Consider the following 11,625-nt stretch of genomic DNA (forward strand, 5'->3'; position numbering starts at 1 on the left):
CACCACTAGGGGTCTGTGAACAGACACCACTTGCAGCCCCATTCACCTCAAGGGCACCACAGAGGAGGGCATTGTGACCGAACACCACCTGTTGGTGCTCTCACACCCCTGAGAACACACCCGCCCTGCTGCTGCCACTGCAAAACATTTCGGGGAATACCCACATGCCTGATCTCTGTCACTTCCCAGGATCCTGCAAATAGAAACAGCCTGTACAGCACCTCCTATGGGAGATAAGTGAGACAGGTTGCTTCATGCATGGTCTACAGGTGGTAGGTGCAAATCACCACAGTTATCACTGACTCTAGAGATAGTCATGGCCTGCTCCCACTAGGGGTCCCTGAACAGGCACCACCTTCGGTTCCAATCACCTCAGAGGAGGTCATTGCAATCAAACATAAGCTTTTGTTGCTCTCACTCCCCTGGTAACTCATGCATCCTGCTGCTGCTTCTGCCAAATGCTCTGGTCACCTTGAAGATCTGCCTAAAGCGTATTACCACTTCCCAGGGTCTTGCAACTAGGAGCAGCCTGTGCAACCTTCCTGCTGGTCCTTGCTGCTGTTGAGAGCCCAACGACCAGGCACTGACTGCTGGCCCTACCCATTGCCTCCTTTTCCCTGAAAATACACAGAGAATCTTGGGAATAACAGCCTGCTCACACTGAAGAAAGAGACAGCAAAAATTCAAACTCCCACACCAAAAATAAATAACACCCCCAAAATACAAAGAGGTATTCATGCCTAGAAGCCTTACAAGACTACAGTTTGGCTTCCCCAAACCCATAGAAAAAGAAAAACACAAGCAAGATGAAGAAGCTCAGAAACGATTCCCAGTTAAAGGAACAGAAGAATTCACCTAAAGCAGTCAACAATGAAACAGACCTCTGCAGTCTGATAGACATTGAGTTCAAAAGGGAGGTATTGAAAATACTGAAGGAATTAAGAGAGAATATGAACAGGGACTAGAAACTATAAGGAGGAGCCAAGAAAAAATAGAAAATTCACTTGCAGAGATTCAAACTGAGCTAAAGGCAATAAAGAGCAAAATGAATAATGCAGAGGAAAAATTAGTGCTGTGGAAGATAAAATAATGGAAGTCACCCAATCAGGATGGCAGCCATAAAACCAAATGAAAAAACATGAAAGCAGTGTAAGAGACCTATGGAATAATGTAAAGCAGGCCAAACTACACATGATAGGAATTCCAGAAGGAAAACAATAAGAAAAGGGGACTGAAAATATATTTGAATAAATTATGGCTGAAAAACTTCCAAATCTAAAGGATACTAATATCAAGATACAGGAAACACAGAGGGTCCCAAACAAGCCCACATCAATACATATTATAATAAAAATGGCAAAAGTTAAAGAGTGGATTCTAAAGGCAGCAAGAGAAAAGCAAAGCATTAATTATAAGGAAACCCCCATAAGGCTACCAGCTGATTTCTCTACAGAAACACTACAGGCCAGAGGGCATGGAAAGATATATTTAAAGTGCTAAATGGAAAAAATTTGCAATCTAGAATACTCTATCCAGCAAGAATATTGCTTAAAATAGAAAGGGAAATAAAGAATTTCTCCAACAAACAAAAGCTAAAAGAGTACAGCAATACTAAACCCATTTTAAGAGAAATAGTGAAGGGACTTCTCTAAATTAAAAAAAAAGAAGAAGAATTAGGATGGAGGAAACCACAAGTGGAAAGCAGTCACTTAAATAGCCAGCACACAGATCTAAACATGAAGATGTAGAAAAGAAAAAAAAAAAAGACCAAAAATCATACAATGTGGGGAAGGAAAGTAAGAAAATATAGATGCTTTTTTTATTTTAATGATGTTTTTGTGCCTGTATGACTATCAGGCTAAAGCAAGCAGATATAGGAAGGGGCTAAAGTACTTAAAAAACAGGGCAACCGCAAATCAAAACGGAACATTACATTCACAAAAACTGAAAAGAAAAGTACTCATGCATAAAATAAATGGAAACCATCCAACCCAAAAAAGAACAGAAAAGAAACATAGAATCAACTGGAAAACAAGATCTAAAATGGAAATAAATACATATCTATCAACAATCACCTTAAATGTCAAAGGACTGAATGTTCCAATCAAAAGATACAGAGTGGCAGATTGGATAAAAAAGCAAAAACCTTCAATCCGTCTACAAGAAACTCACCTTAGGGCAAAAGACACATATAGATTGAAAGTGAAGGGGTGGGAAAAGACATTTCGTGCCAATGGACAAGACAGGAAAGCAGGAGTTGCAATACTCATATCAGACAAAATAGACTTTAAAACAAAGGCCATAAAGACAGACAAAGAAGGACACTATTTAATGGTTAAAGGATCCATTCAAGAAGAGGAGGTTACAATCATCAATACATATGCTCCTAATTTAGAAGCACTCAGATGCCTACAACAAATACTAATAGACATAAAAGGAGAAAATGATGGGAATACAATCATACTAGGAGACTTTAACACCCCACCCATATCAATGGACAGATCCTCTAGACAGAAAATCAATAAGGAAATAGAGATCCTAAAGGACACAGTAGAAAAGTTATACTTAATTGACATTTTCAGGACATTGCATTCAAAAAATCAGAATAGATATTCTTCTCAAGTGCACATGGAATATTCTCGAGGATTGATCACACCCTAGGGCACAAAGCTAACCTTAACAAATTTAAGAGTATAGAAATTATTTCAAGTATCTTCTCTGACCACAAAGGCATGAAACTAGAAATCAACCACAGGAAAAGAAATGAGAAAAAAACTGACTACATGGAGACTAAACAACATGCTACCAAAAAACCAATGGGTCAATGAGGAAATCAAGAAGGAAATTAAAAAATACCTCTAGACAAATGATAATGAAGACACATCCACTCAAAACCTATGGGATGCTGCAAAATCAGTGCTCAGGGGGAAATTCATAGCAATATAGGCCTTCCTCAAAAAAAGAAGAAAAATCTCAAAGCAACAGCTTAAGCCACCACCTAAATGAATTAGAAAAAAAAGAAAAAACAAAACAAAGTCAGTAGAAGGAAGAAAATCATAAAGATCAAAGAGGAAATCAATAAAAAAAAAATCAATAAAAACCAAGAGCTGGTTCTTTGAAAAGGTAAACAAAATTGACAAACCTCTGGCTAGACTCACCAAGAAGAGGAGTGAAAAATCTCAAGTAAAAAAATCAGAAATGAAAAAGAAGTCACAACTGATATGACAGAAATACAAAAAACCATGAGAGAATACTGTGAATAATTGTACACTGACAAATTTGACAACCTCGAAGAAATGGACAACTTTCTAGAGACTTAAAGCCTGCCAAAACTGAATCAAGAAGAACTAGATCAACTGAACAGACCTATCACTAGAAATGAAATTGAATATGTCATAAAAATACTCCTTACAAATAAAAGTCCAGGACCAGATGGCTTCACAAGCGAATTCTACCAAACATAAAAGAGGAATTTGTACCCATCCTCCTTAAACTTTTTCAAAAGGTCAAAGAAGAAGGAACACTCCCAAAGACATTCTATGATGCCATAATCACCCTAGTTCCAAAATCAAAGATACCACCAAAAAAAGAAAACTATAGGCCAATATCTCTCATGAATATACATGCAAAAATTCTCAACAAAATTTTAGCCAGCCGAATGCAACAACATATCAAAAAAATTATACACCATGACCAGATGGGATTCATCCCTGATGTACAAGGATGGTTCAACACATGCAAATCAATCAATGTCATACACCACATTGAAAAAAGGAAAGTAAAAAAACACATGATAATCTCAACTGATACAGAAAAAGCATTTGACAAAGTACCACTTCCATTCATGGTCAAGCCCTTACCAAAGTGGGTATAGAGGGAACATTCCTTAACATTATCAAATCTATTTATGACAAACCCACAGCAAATATAATAGTCAATGGGGGAAAAGCTAAAAACCTTCCCACTAAAATCTGGAACAAGACAAGGATGCCCACTCTCACCACTGTTATTCAACATAGTATTGGAAGTCCTAGTCACAGCAATCAGACAAACAAAAGAAATAAAAGGCATCCAAATAGGAAGAGAAGTAGTAAAACTGTCATTGTATGCAGATGACATGATACTATACATAGAAAACCCTAAGGACTCATCCCCAAAACTACTTGAATTGATCAAAAAATTCAGAAAAGTAGCAGAATACAAGATATACATTCAGAAATCAGTTGCATTTCTGTATACTAACAATGAAATATTAGAAAAGGAATACAAAAATAGAATACCTTTTAAAATTGCACCCCCAAAAAATCCAATACCTGGGCATACACCTGACCAAGGAGGTAAAAGACATATGCTGAGAACTATAAAACATTAATCAAGGAAATTAAAGAAGATGTAAAGAAATGGAAAGATATTCCATGTTCCTGGATTGGAAAAATTCTTATTGTAAAAATGGCCATACTACCCAAAGTGATCTACAGTTTCAATGCGACCCCTATCAAATTCTCAATGACATTTTTCACAAAACTAGAACAAGCAATCCAAAAATTTATATGGAACCACAAAAGACCCAGAATTGCCAAAGCAATCCTGAGGAACAAAAACCAAGCAGGAGTTATAACTCTCCCAGACTTCAGACAATATTACAAAGCCACAGTCATCAAGACAGTGTGGTACTTGTACCAAAACAGACATAGAGACTAATGGAACAGAATAAAGAACCCAGAAATACACACAGACATTTATGATCAATTAATCTTTGACAAAGGAGGCAAAAACATAAAATAGGAAAAAAGACGGTCTCTTCAGGAAGTGTTGCTTGGAAACCTTGACAGCTGCCTGCAAATCAATGAAACTAGAACACACCCTCACACCATGAACAAAAATAAACTCAAAATGGCTTAAGACTTAAATGTAAGACAAGATACCATCAAACTCCTGGAAGAGAACATAGGCAAAATATTCTCTGACATCAACCTTACAATGTTTTCTCAGGTCCATCTCCCAAAGCAATAGAAATAAGAGCAAAAATAAACCAATGGGAGCTAATCAAACTGACAAGCTTTTTCATAACAAAAAAAAAACAAAAACAAAAACAAAAAGACAACTTACAGAATGGGAGAAAATCATTTCAAATAATGCAACTGAGAAGGGCCTAATCTCTAAACTATACAGGCAATTGATACAACTCAACAGCAAAAAAACAAACAATCCAATTGAAAAATGGGCAAGAGACTTGAATAGACATTTCTCCAACGAAGATATACACATGGCCAACAAGCACATGAAAAAATGCTCAACATCCCTGATTATTAGAGAAATGCAAATCACAACTACCATGAGATACCTCCTCACACCAGTCCGAATGGCCATCATAATTAAGTCCACAAATAACAAATGCTGGAGGGGGGTGTGGAGAAAAGGGAACCCTCCTGCACTGTTAGTACAACCACTATGGAAAAGAATATAGAGATACTCTTAGAAATCTATACATAGAACTACCATATGACCCAGCAACCCCACTCTTGGGCATATATCCAGACAAAACTTTCCTTAAAAAAGACACATGCACCCACATGTTCATTGCAGCACTATTCACAATAGCCAAGACATGGAAACAACCCAAATGTCCATCGACAGATGATTGGATTAGGAAAATGTGGTATATATACACAATGGAATACTACTCAGCCATAAAAAAGAATGACATAATGCCATTTGCAGCAACATGGATGGAACTAGAGACTCTCATACTGAGTGAAGTAAGTCAGAAAGAGAAAGACAAATACCATATGATATCACTTATATCTGGAATCTAATATATGGCACAAATGAATCTTCCCACAGAAAATTATGTACTTGGAGAATAATAAACTTTCGGTTGCCAAGGGGGAGGAGGCTGGAGTGGAATGGATTGGGAGCTTGGGGTTAAGTGATGCAAACTATTGCTTTTGGAATGGATTATCCATGAGATCCTGCTGTGTAGCACTGAGAACTATGTTTAGCCACTTATAATGGAGCATGATAATAGGAGCAAAAAGAATGTATACATGTCTGTGTAACTGGTTCACGCATAGGAAAAAAATGTATTGGGGAAATAACAATAAAATTTTTAAAAAATGCCTACGTCTGAAAAAAAAATAAGGCAAACTTTGTAGTTAGGTAAATTAAATGTACAGCATGGAATAAAATGAACTCTATTTCTTTTTTTAAATATAACAAGTACTTATATAAAAAATGATTAGTTTCATTCTTGTCTAAGTAACATGCATTTCCAAAATGAGGGAAATTACTGGAAAGCAAGAACTTTTATCATTTCTATGTGTTATAGTCACTATCCTCAGTGCAGAATTGTGGCAGAAATTTTGAGGCAGAGAGTCACATTAAATCATGCAGAGGGCTCGTGACAGTCTTTTATAGTTGATTGGCAATAGGTAACATGGACAAAAGTTGAACCAATTGCATTGTGTCTAGGGAACAATAGCTGGGGTATTGATGTTTCACCATTCTGTATGCAGGAAAAAAACCTATCTCTTGTGAGATAGACAAAAACTTAAACTTCACTGGGCATCCTACCACCCTCCTATCCTCACCCATTTCATGTTTTTCAGTTCTCCTCACCCCTTCCCACTCCTCCCTCAGTTCTTCTCCCTGGTGACTTGATGCTTACTAACTTATCATGCTCAACAATTTGTCCTTTCTTTACTTCACCATCTCCTTCCAAATTTGCTCTTGGTTTTCCCTGTTTGGCAGAAATACAACTACATAATACACCTTTAGTTTCTGAACAACAAAGTTATTTTATACAGATTTCTGACCTCTGATTCAAGTCCTGCCAGCAAAATGATGTAGACCGGTACTCTTCAATTGTGAGACTCAGAGCCACAGCATCCTTGGCTTTTCATCTGTACTTATTAGCTTCAGAGGGATGGCAGCAGATCTTAAAAAACATTTCCAAGAACCCAAGAGTCAAAGCAACATGCATCCTTTGACCAAAGCTACCAGGGTCTTCTAGGAATGCAAGTACACAGGCTAAGGCCCTGGATATTGAAAGTCCAAAGTAAACTTAGCTTTATGACAGCAATTGTATTGATCAGAATGAATGTAGAAATAGGGAGAACTGTTTTCTTGTTTTATTATAGCTGCTTTGGATTGTTGAAAAATATTTCTATGTATGTGATCTTGAGTATATCCTAGATGATCTGCATATATTTTTCTAGTCCCTGTACATAAATGTTCATTTACTTACAACAAAATAGATATTGTCCTTCTCAGAAACCTCTGAAAGGAGGAGGAAACAAATACAACTTGGGTCCTAATTTCTACTATGCTATGGACTACAATTTTTAATGGGCAGGAATGCCCCACAAAGATTATTATTGGTTTAATAATACTGGTATCTGACTTCAGTAGTGACTCCGAGGAGTGATAAATGGATTGAAAAAAATCAAAATTACATTAGTTAAGTAGGAAGGGATACTATGTGTTATAAGAGACACTGTAGTTCAATGATAACATGTTCTCTTTGGGATTACTTTGTTTGTTTAAGCTATTTAGGAGTGGGGAGAGAAGAAGACAGATTTCCTCACTGACTCAGATTTATTTTGCAGAAATAAACTGAGACTTCCTCAAAGGTCTGTGTGTTCCTAGGTCTTCGCACTACTGCTACTCAATACAGCTATATCTAGATGTTATAATTATTGTTATTATTATTTAAACTGCAAATACCAATACTATTGCATCATTCCAGTTTGAATAACTTGAGAGTTAGTCCTCATGACGGGGTGGTTTCACACCAGGAAAGTGTTAACAGATTAAAAACTGTGCAATTTGCAGAAATCAGTATGATCTTTATTACACCTTCTGAGCTCATTGGGCCAAATTTGACACTCTAAATTGCTATAATTTGGAGCTCTCCAGTTTTATTATTAAATAGAAGCCTTAATTTTTTACATATTTTCGAAGAAAAGTTTCCTAGTATTTTCTCAGTAATTAGTTATAATTATATAAGGCACTGTGGTATCATTACCTTCTTTGGAAATCAAGATACAAGTAGACTTCTCACAAGTAGATAAAGTAGCAGGTACGGAGGAATCCCGATAATAACAGCTGATAGGTGGACAGGTGAGGCTCTACCCAGGGGTGTGGCAGCAATAATTTTACAGCAAGAACTTAAGATATGGGAGAAGCTAGAGATAAAACTATAAGACACGTCGGGCTCAAGCTGTAGAAGTCTTGAGTGACAGGCTAAAGAAATAATACTTTATTCCGTAAGTGATGAAGAGATATTAAAGGTTAAGTCAGACAGTTCTCAAATTCTGGAAACAATCTGAGACATCAGGAAGACAGGGACTAAAGGTTGGAAAATCATTTAGGAAGTAATTACATATCAATAGATGTGTTATAAATAGGATACTCTAAAAATCAATGCCTGTAACTTTGATATTGTTCTAAGGATCCTGGTCACTCAGGCTTTAAGATATAGTACAAAAAAAAAAAAAAAAGAAAAGAAACACTAAGATCTGAATATTATATAATTAAATAAAAGTAATTCTCTCTGAAAAAAAAAAAAAAAGATATGGTACAAATTACTGCCAAATCTCCACTCAAATTACTTGGGGGAGGGAACTATAACAAGTTAATCAGGCACCGTTCTCATCGCTCCCATACCTTACAAGTCATCTAAATTTACAGTTATTTAACAAAAGCATAAGCCTGAAGTCTGCTCATTGCCAAAGGCATGTTCATTTCATTTGTGTATTACGTACTGGCAGGGTTTTGTGTGTGTATGTGTGTGTGTGTTTTAACACAAATATGACAAAGCAGATAGTTGCAACAGAGAGCACAGGGCCGAAAAGCCTAACATTTTTACTATCTGGCCCTTTATAGAAATAGCTTGCTAACCCCTGTGCTAGACTACTATCAGCTCCTGGTCAGTGCCTGCTTTGACTCTGAACAGTCACTTCAGAAATGACTCCCAGTTTCTTGCTAGTTTTGCTCTGCCCTTCTACATTACCACTGCCTCTTTTCATTTCTCTATTGCCAGGGCAGCAGCTGGAAATAGACTGTTCCAGGCAAGATCTGCCATCACATTGCCTAGGACTGGCCAATGAACACCAGAACATCGGTCATTACTATGGTTACCCGGAAACATAAATCAAAATGTACAAGATCTGTCTGTCTAGGTGGAGTAATGGCATAGGCAGGACAATTCAAAGGAATTAGACAGTAGATTGTCTGCGCCCCAAAGCTCTCTTCCACTGTCCACTTCACACCCCTCCAGAAGAGCTTTACTGCATAAAAATATAAGGACCAAATTGCTGACGAAATTCCTAGCAATTAATAGGACTGAAAAAATCATAGTGATTATGTTTCTCCACTTCTCACTTAATTACAAAAAAGGACAAAAGAAATAGAAATGTAGTCAAATGACTTGCAATTTTCTCATTAGTAAAATAAATGTCCCAGTGAAATCAACATTATTGTGGAGCCCTAGAAGCTACAGCTGCTGGTCTTCCCAGCAAAATGAAGCAGTAAGCAGTGTGCTTATTAAGGTTAAGCTGACAGCTAGGCTGCTCTTTATTGCCATAAAATAGGCAGGTGTTTTTTGACAGCACACATTGATGAACTCATAATCTCTTTCATAATTTTGTGCTAAAAGGTCATCTTAATTTCTCTGCACATTCAAAAAAGAAAGACATGTGGAATGAGAATTTAACAATGTCAAATACCGGGGCAGGGCAGAAATATTCCTTCTTTTCATGTCTACAAACTATCAGTGTGGTATACTTCAGTTTGAAACTATAATCTGAATGAGTGGCAATAAACATAACAGGGAGCGAATAGAATGACAGTTTAAGTGTGGCAAAAATGCAACATATTTTCAGAGCGCTCAGAAGGCAACAAAAAATATGGAAAAAGATTTAAATGTCTGTTTTCATGTGTCTTAAAGTTCTTTGCATCCTTTCTGTGATAGAACAAAAGCAAAACTTAAGCCAATGCATTTCGTAGAAATTTAAAGCAAACAGCTGACAGCCAGATTACCTTGATTTGCAGAGAACTGTCACCTCGAGCTGTTTACTGCATGCCTCACTCTTTGTTCACAGCGCTGCAGAGCTGTGTGCGGGCTTGAGAGCACAAATGGCTTCCTGCTCCCACCAGGGTCTGTTGCTAAAGATCCAAGAAGAAAGGCTGTAGAGCCAACGAAGGTGATGGGAACATAGATTATTAAAAAATTAAATGCTCCCCTCAAAGGAAAGAGCTCAGAAGGTTGTTAAGTATGTCAGCTGTTTAGAGAGAACAATTAATCTGCTGGTTATTTTCTCTGGTATATGACAGCCTTAATTCAAAGAAGGATGATGATGTCTACTGCTCTGCTCCAGAATTTCTATAGCACAGGATATTATTTTTTACCCTAACACAATTTGATGAATATCTTTTCACATCCAAAGCCAGCTAGGTACAAGGGAAAGAACATGAGAATGGAAGAGAAGGCAATGGGTTGGAAATCCAGATGTTCCATATCCACGTATTTTTCTATTACATGACCATGGAAGAAGTCCCTTGACTTTCCTCAGCCTGAATTCTCTCATGTGGAATTATTACCACTTTACAGAATCCATTTAAAATTTTAATAGTAAATTTAAATCAAGCTGCTGACTTTTAATATTATTATACTATTAAACTATTTTTGGCCTTCCGAACAATCCAGTGAAGCAAGAAGGGAAGGTACTGTTATTCTTTTTTTCTCTTTCCCTCCTTCGTGCATGTTCTATCAGTTTAGAGACGTGCCAGAAAAACAACTCAAGTCTTCCCCTGGCTTGCCCTAGGTTCTTTCTGTTCTGACATGACGATAGTCATTAGAACGGCTGCCAAACAGATTATAAAATAAGAAATCCCAGTAGGCAAGTTTTCCCCTAGTTACTCATAAGGTCACAAAGTGGCACTTTGTTTTTTTGTTTTTGTTTTTTTTTATTATGCTCAAACTTATGCTCTGTAGAGAGGCAGGAAAGCTTTCAGCTGAATATGAATACCATCACTGAGAATACTAAAGGTGAAAGATGACTACAACCAGAGATCAGCAAGGCCAGAAGCAGATCACCGAAGCCCCAGGCAACTAAAATAAACATTAGCATCAGTGGGACACATAATCAAGACGTAATATTTCAGAAAAGGTAAATAAAAGCAACATAGCGTAAGAGCATTTTGAGGACAGGGCAGCAAGGGTTGATGAAGATGCAATAAGGAAAAAAAAGGAAGACTAAAGGTACAGAAATAAAATCGCTCAAAATGTTCTGACAAAGGTAGAACCTCTTTAGAAAGTCCTTTTCTTCAGATCTAGAATATGGTCTGTACTCATCAAAAAGTGCTATGCACAAAATATTTGATACTCGTCACTACTCTATGCACTTCAACAGAGGACATTTAATACAGAGAATTTGTTACCCAGGAATATGAGGTAAGTCAAACAGAGGATGAAGAGGCAGCATCTGCAGAAAGCTGGAGACATAGCAGGCAAGGAGGCCCTCCAGCAAGGACGGGAGCCAAAATACAGTCTTCCCAGAAGGTTAGCCCCTGAGAGAGGGTTGACTCATGAGCCAGAGCCACCATGTGAGGGAGAGTATAGGG

At 37.3% G+C, this 11,625-nt stretch overlaps 1 protein-coding gene across 1 annotated transcript in view; it reads right to left on the reverse strand.

Annotated features, from left to right (window-relative positions):
* Positions 1-10,114, reverse strand: part of LOC146406137 (uncharacterized) — an 872,380-nt gene extending 862,266 nt beyond the window's left edge. Inside the window, exon 1 of the mRNA XM_085016666.1 lies at positions 10,042-10,114. The gene's annotated coding sequence lies outside the window, so the exon portion shown is untranslated. The remainder of the gene's footprint in view (positions 1-10,041) is intronic.
* Between the last annotated feature and the right edge of the window lie 1,511 nt (positions 10,115-11,625).

Source organism: Sus scrofa, chromosome 1 (genome assembly GCF_054392235.1).
Source record: "Sus scrofa isolate SSC_HxYL_T2T_F1_AM1 chromosome 1, Sscrofa_HxYL_maternal_Yorkshire_Landrace_v2.0, whole genome shotgun sequence".
NCBI lineage: Eukaryota > Metazoa > Chordata > Mammalia > Artiodactyla > Suidae > Sus > Sus scrofa.